This window comes from Hermetia illucens, chromosome 1, assembly GCF_905115235.1.
Source record: "Hermetia illucens chromosome 1, iHerIll2.2.curated.20191125, whole genome shotgun sequence".
Lineage (NCBI taxonomy): Eukaryota > Metazoa > Arthropoda > Insecta > Diptera > Stratiomyidae > Hermetia > Hermetia illucens.
Genome location: NC_051849.1, coordinates 39,746,814 through 39,755,173, shown reverse-complemented (window position 1 = coordinate 39,755,173; position 8,360 = coordinate 39,746,814).

The window sequence follows — 8,360 nt, the reverse complement described above, 5'->3', positions numbered from 1 at the left end:
GTTCGGTCGTTTTTGTCAAACAACTCCGTGAGTATTTTGTTCTGGTTATTATTATCTTAGTCCCGTTGGTCCCTTTACTGTAGAGCGTTTTGCATTCCAAGCAAGCCTGAATCCTCCTTTCTTCCTCGTAAACTATGTTAAAGGATCTGCTAGATACCCAAGTTTAAGTGTGCAAGTGGACTTTGCACCGCAAAATACCCAACCCAGAATACGAATTATGGAAGGCCCCCAAATTCATTACTCCGATCTTCTCGATTAACTCTGTAAGGATATCGAAGTTCCTGCGACTGTTTAGTAAAAATTTGCCACACTTTTGATCTAGTCTGCATTTGTTTTATCACAAAAGCAATCTTGAGATGACTCAGAAGGCTCTAAATAAGGAGCCAACTGACACAGCCGAGGTGGCACCCTAACCGAAAATATTTACTACTCAAAAGCATGACCTCAATTATTGTACAATACAGACTTTCACTTTGTAAATAAAAAAGGGAAGATGAAAGGAGAAATTTTGAAGCAAAGTCACCTAATAGTATTTACAATTCTGTAACAAAGCACAATTATTAGATAAATGTAAAAAATGACTAAAAATCGGTATAGACGCAGGTACGCAACTGTTAGTAGATACATTTTGGAATGGCGGATACCAATTGGGGTACGAATATATTTTTTATTCAACGATTGAAGGGAGTTGCTTTAACGTTAAGGAAACCATGTTCAGTGTGAATTGGTATTAATTTCTAGGCTCTGTAACATAGACGTACTCGTACATGTACATCTAATTTTAATGTTTTCACCAGATAAAAGTTGATTGTTTAAATTTTATGTGGGTTACCTGAACCGACTTGCTGTCGTGCATCAACTATACATAAAACTACTAGCATACAATGACTACGATTAGATACACACACTCAATATATATTTTACCGCTAAAAGGAAAATTTAGTTGTTTAAGTGATTGTTGTTGTAATATAAAGTGGAAGAAAAAAATTGTTGTTACCTACCTGCCTACCTGTCTGTTTTCTGTGCCCCCACCCTCATCCAGCAAGTTTGTGTCTACCAGAAATGACGAACCCATTAATCGTGTGAAAATGTAATATTTGTACGATTCCTAATTTCAGGAGAAAACTAATTTAAAGGATACATAGATAAATATACTTGACAGTGTTGGTGTTATGTTCATGTTATTATTAAGGGTAAGAGAAGGGAGAAAATAGTCTAATTACGTTGCGCCACATAAATTGATTAAATGTCTTCAAAAAGAAGTTGCCATAATAATTGTACAATGGATCTCATAAGAAACAATTTGGAGATGTCCTTGGGTAACTGATGAAGGGAAAACTAACAAATATGACTGCATGCTTTCAGCTATAGTATGTAGTTCTTGCTTCGGTGTCCACGGATTTGTAGATTTGAAAAGATAAAATCCTAAACAAACCTTGCAAACGATAAAAACTCCTTTGATCTCACAGTGAAACTCCATCAATACTAAGGACATCATCCTCCACAAGCTGGATTTTAAAATAAGAAAAAGATATCGACTGTTAAATAAGTTGTAAGTGAAGAAGGAAAATATGTGAAAAACTGGATATGTACACAAAACTAGATACTGAATGGTCAATGTTATGTTATGCCATGTAAAATAATGAAAAATAGTAAATGGAAACTGTTATGGAATAAACAGTACTTATATGTGGAACAGAATATATATAAATATATACAAGATATTTAAAATAAATCAACTTGGTGTTCTCTTTTTAAGGTTTTGTGTAAAACAAAATTTTATTAAAATAGGTTTGCTGTTTGTCTGTCTGTCTGTCACACTCATTTTTCTCGGAAACAATTACATCGATTGACACCAAATTTGTTGAAAAGGTGGAAACTGCGAACGCTCACGTATACAGTGAGTTACATCATTCTACGTGGAATTTAAGGGGGGTCTCCATACACACAAGGAGGTGTACATTTTTTCCCATCAAATATAAACATGTAAGGTATCATTTGAAAGGTCTCGATTAGTACGAAGTCGATGTTATTTTTGACATTTGTTGGGAAGGTGGGTAGTGCGGGAGGTCGACAGTGATCATTTCTTTCACGGGCCCATTCTCAGAAACCACCCAACCCAAAAATCTGAAAAAAAAACCAAGAGGCTGCCACTATATGGTGCCTAGGCTCCGAAATACCCTCCTCACCGATATCTGTTCAAATAAAGTTAATAATAGTATATTGCTATAATTTTTAGCAATAGATTGCAAAACGCCCCTTAAGTTCATTCTAGAATCACAAAATTATACAGCAATATAAACTACAACATAGAGTATAATTCTACCAAGTATGGCGGATATCGCGCTATTACTAACAAAGTTAAAATAGGTTAAAATTGCCGCTTCTGTGCAAATTCAAGACTTTTAATGTCAGTACCTTTTGAAAGTAGACATTTCACATTATATATGCATATATTAATTATCTCCTATCTAGGGTCGAAAATCACAACCGATAACAGCTACGATGAGGAAATCCGCGCACGGTTGTTGTCAGCCAACAGAGCCTATTTCAGTTTACAAAAACTGTTCCGCTCGAAACGTCTCACCATAGGGTCAAAGCTCTTACTGTACAAGACAATGATCTTGCCAGTCCTCATGTATTCCTCGGAGACTTGGGTTCTTAGCAAGAAAAATTGCGAACTCTTGTCCGCGTTCGAGAGAAGAATCCTCCGAAAAATTTTTGGCCCCCTACATGAGGATGGACGATTCCGTAGCCTACATAACGACGAAATCTATGAGCGATACCATGACCGTCCGGTTGTGGATAAAATTCGGCTCAATAGGTTACGGTGGGCGGGTCACTTAATCCGTAGGATGAGGATGATCCCACCCGGAAAGTCTATAAAGGCAATATCTATGGTAGGAAAAGAAGACGAGGCAGACCCTGCCTAAGATGGAGCGATGGCGTAGGTCAGTACGCCAGACAGCTTTTAGGGATATCGAATTGGTGGACCTCGGCGCAAAACCGGGATGTCTGGAGTTCCTTATTAAGGCAGGCCTAGACCGAATACCGGTTGTTGCGCCGTTGATGATGATATGCATATATTACGTGCTAGGTTGTAGTGGCCGCTGCTTTACGACGGAAGCGGGATTTCATTCGTCTTTTTCGGTATTAATTTGATCAAATAATGCATTCTATAGTGTGCAATTGCCTGAAATTTCGCCGCATATTGCTCATTATTGAATGCATTCGGGCGAATTGATCGTGACAGAGGGGAGTGATCTGCCGCATCCGTCAGCGCTACTGCTCTTGCTGGCAACATGGTCTCTAGAAGTTCACGACCCGGTTTAGCGGGACCGCGGCTGATCTAGAAACAGCTGATGGGCAGGGGTGAAGAAGGTTCTTATTTTGTACTTGCTAGAAGTGACTGTGATTTGACATTTGTGCTGTTCTTTGCGCGGACAAAACAAGGAGGAGGATTTTCACCGCGAGAAATCACACTTGAAAGTGAAGTGGAACGAAATCGCGAGATTTTATTGAGAGATAACTTCACGACGAGGTGCAAAAAATGGTAAGATTCCGTGAACATTTTCCGGGCGGATCGAAACCGCTATATTTCTGTAAAAACAGATATTTATTTCGGATTGGTAAGTGAAGTCAAGCTCTCTGATTTCTAGCGGTGACACAATGAAGCGGGAAACGAACTCCAAATTTGAAAACGTGTCTTGTGGTCGCTTTAAAAAATTATCGTTCGTCACGCCAAAGCATTTACTTGACTCTAATAATAATCTCAAAAGAAAATCCGGTGATAAAATTCAAAGAAGATGTTCAGCAATATCTAAGAAGGTGCGAAAATGAGAAAACGAAGGGAGAGGCTAGTGAAAAGAGGGAAGGGTTGGTTGTAAATACCTCGGCATTTTAAAAGGAAGTGTAGTATTATCAGTAATCTGATTTGTAGTATTTAAGATAACAAAAATGCATTTTCAACAATCATTTGTAGGAACACAAGAACGGGATCACGCAGAGTTCTGGGTGAATCCGTAAGATTTTAATTTTTCTTATCTATTTTTATTTATTTTTCTTCTTTCTTTTCCGAGTTATCACAATCTCGGCAGATGCCGGATTTTACCTAATACTGACACTAAGTGCCAAGCATTTAGGCTCGGACGATCCTACCTACTTAAAAACTAAAGGGGCACTGGTGGTGGTAGCCGGTGGTAGGTCAGTGGGAGAATCTTTCTTTTCCGAGTTATACCTGTAGCTGACAATATTATGGGAACTACAACCACCCGCTCGAGACGCCAAATTTATTTGATTTCCCGAGCCAATGGCTCATAGTTCACCTTCTTCTCCACGTATTTCCGTTCAATGTTGCTATTATGAGGGATAGCAACATCAATAATATACGCGGAGCGACCCGTCTTGTCAACTAACAGTACGTCAAGCTTGTTGTGTGTGGTATGGCGATCAGTCAGAACTTGCCGGTCCCAATACATGCTGTAAGCAGAACTATCAAGTACTGCTTGCGGCTCATATCGGTAAACCGGACATGTCCCCGTGATCAGCCCATGCTTGTATGCAAGGTTTTGATGGATAACCTTACATACAGCATTATGCCTGGTGATGTATTGCAGCGGTGCCATAACAGTACAGCCAGAAATGAGATGGTCCAACGTCTCTAACGCCGAACCACACATTCTGCACTGGTCGTTCTCCACCCGTTCTTTTTCTTCTTCTTTTATATTTTTATTTATTTTATTTTTATATATTTATTCATTTCATTTATATTTTTTTCATTCTTTATTACCGTTTTTATTTTATTATTTTTATTTATATATTATTTTATTGCTTTTCTTTTCTTCTCATTGCAACGCTCAAAGGACCCCTCCTACATTCCCCAGCCTGGCTAGTACAGAGGCGTACAAGCACGTGTCGATCGAGCGCTTCGATAGAGCTTCAGTATCTGCGGGCGGACTTTCACGGTCAATTTCGCCAACTTTTTAAGTTTTTGGGATAGCTTTTCCCTCTAGGTCGTCTTCGGCCACTCGTTTGACCATCGCAATTCCCTTAGTTCGTTACAAGCTTCTAATCGAACAAATGTCGACTAAAATGTTTTTATTATATAAAAGAAATGCACAAAACATTTCATACCTGAAGCGTCCAGCCTCCGGTTTCCCGACTTATTTTCTTATCAAAGACAGTAATTTCATCCATCAAATTTCCAAGAATATTCATCTAGATTTATGGTGCTGGGAAATGTATACCATTTCGGCATTGTCACGATGCATTGTGTACCTCGCACCCCTCTTCGAGGGTGTGTCTGGTATGGTATTCTTGTTCAGACAAACTTTTATAAGTGTTTATTTGTCCATTTTATTCACAGATCGGATACGTTTGGCTGTCAATCGCTTTGAGTATAGTATTCGATTTCATTCATTTATGACAATAAAAGTTGCGAGAAGGGTTCCAAAAAGCGGCGTGTTGCATTCGTTAGTGGACTTCCCCATTCTGTACAGCACGGTTGAGGAATCACCAGTAGTGGCTTTTGGTCTCTGTCTTCATGTATCCTAGACTAGGCTGACTTTATTTTTATTGGTATAATTAATTTGAATTCCAATTGAAACTCATTAGAATCAATGTCATTTTCTCTCTGTATTTAACATCTTCTTAAATATAGAGCGCCTGCCGCTTCCCTCATAATGCCCACTATGGAACATCCATTTCATCACACAATATACACTCGAAGTCTCCATCACATTTCACAGTGACGGAACTGTTCTACTAAAGACCTACAGGTTTCTGCCTTAGAGATGACCTCGTCTAGTTCCTTGCCGTCGTCGAGGCTCTTCAACCCATTTCGGGCCTTGCCATTCAAGATGTCCTTCTTCCAACCATCTCGATCCATCGATCGCGTTCTCCAATTTCGAAATCCAAGCAGTGATGCGCTAATTTTGTCAACAAAATCTGTCCAGCCCCCTCGGGTTTTTCCCATCGGTTTTCGTTCCACTCTTCTCCCTTCGAATTTCCTTTTAGGTGTGTAGGAGTGTCGTTCATACGTCAGGCGATTGCAAGTTATGATGTTTGATTAATTTAGAGACTTCAAGATCGTCAATTATTTAGTACAACTGATGGTATCTGATTCGCCCTTGGTCGTCCTCTCGTTTAGCTATAATAGTATTATTCGCCTCAGAACCCTCCTCTCGAAAGTATAGAAAAGTTTTTCGGAAGTTTGTGTTAAGGTCCATGTTTCACATCCGCAGCATAGCACAGGTCTTATTTCGTCTTGTATACTCAAAGCTTTGCTTTCTGTGTATGCACTTGTTTGCGAGCTGATTTCGGTATTTTATTTGGTCATTTTCATTTTAATCTGTCGTCAGTTATACACCTAAGTTGGTATATAAAGTTGGCTACATTTTCTAAGTTGTCAAATTCCCTTGATTCCTCGGAGATTTACGTAATTTTCTCTCTTCGTCTTTATCTTTCGTTCTATATGTTGTCTGTATGCTTCGTTTTTCTTGTCTAGCGCTTCCTTCTCAACATAAAAACAATCATTTCTCTGCCATCGGGATTCATATTCAACTATGATAATTCTTTCGCGTTTTAGCTTATACCAGGTGTCATCTGTCCACGTGAGATTTTGAATAATAGGGCCTACTCGTTCCAGCAGTTTTGCCATTCTCGTTTCAAATTTTCAAAGTGAATTGTTTTTTTATTCCGCGTGTTTTAGAAATTCAGCATCTGTAGATGTTCTTTCCCCTAGAGTGGTCAGAGTCGTGATCTAGGCATTGAAATCACCAAGAAATATCTTGACGTTATCCGGGGGTAATGAGTCGTATAGACAGTCTTTCCAGGCTATCGTAAAATTTGTCTCCAAGCTCATGTTTCCCTGATAGCTTACCACTTTTGAAGATTGTATTTGATCTCTTGTCGGTTATCTCGCAACCATTCTAATTGGTTTCCTGGACTGCTAGGACCCTGGACTTATACTTGCTGCAATAGGTCTTTGACAGCACCGGATTTATTTAGTGATCTACCACTCGAGGATCCAAGAGCGTAGTCAGGCGATCTTTTGCGTGATGGTTTCCGTGGTATCAATTCTATCCGAGGCTGTTATCCTTTTTCTGATGGCGGGTTGTAAGCTCATGCCTCCTAACCCTTAACCCAGAGGACCAGGTCAATTGAATTAGACCCCCTTGATTCTTCTTTTTCTTCAGTCTTTGTGCCCTTCACAAGTGGGGTCGGTTCGTCGTGATTGGTTTCCTCATTTGGCTCTATCGAATGCCTGATCTGGGTACAATCTCGAGGCTTTTAAATCACCATTCAATGCATCAAGCCACCGTTGTTTCGGCCTGCCTTTTGATCGTTTACCAATGAATAGACGCCGTTCGTTGTCTTTTATAGTCGGCCAACACTCAGAAACATAGAGAGCAACAGGATGGATGACATTGGGGTAAATTTTTGATTCGAGAGGTTCGTTGATTCGTCGATCACAAAGAGCACCAGTTGTGGAACGCCACTTCATCCAGGTTACGTTAATGCGTGAAGCAATTTCATAATGCAGTTCTCCATTGGCTGATAGCGTTGATTCCAAGTATTTAAATCGCTTAGTTCTGGGCAGGTCATTCCCACCGACAGTGATTGTGCCTGTTTCATGGGGATCCGTCGTCGAAAATTCAGTTTTGTTTAGATTCAATCTGAGACCGTGTGGCATGAGGCGATCATTCCATTTTTGGGCAGAGGGATCCAATAATATTATGCTATAAATTAAAGAATCGCGGTGGATAGCTTCTGTCTGAATGGCTGTACGCCAGCGTCTCAGGGGGTAGGTGAGGAAAGTGCAGGAGCTTTGCAATCTTACAGATTACTCACTAAGGTAGGTATCACCACACCAGACAGTTAGGTATAAAATGCAAATCCATCTAATGAGCAGAAAAAAAGTCCGGTACGAATAACCGGTGGGAGTCGTCTGACTTGATGATTGGGTCGGGCTCCCGTAAAGGACAGCATGGCGTCGAAACCGCTAGTCATGGGGCGGTTCGACGTCTAGGCGCCATGACGGTCAGGAGCATTGCTTCGCCTGCTGCAGTTGTTTTGTCATAATCTGTAGCGACAATTTCAGCAGGTTCGCGTAGGCAACGGACGAAATGTACTGAGAAAATGAACCTTTTTATTATCGGCTCCTATTACGAAATAACGGCGGGGGAAGATACAACATCTTACTGTCCCTTGTTGCATCACAGAATCGTCGAGCGTTTCCCCCAATTCGCGCATGTGACTGTGCAGCGAGTTGCAGACCAGTACCGTCTTATTCCTCGCAGCGACACAATCCAGGCCATATAAGGGAGCGTGTTAGACTTGAGGTCATCGCGGAAATTGGT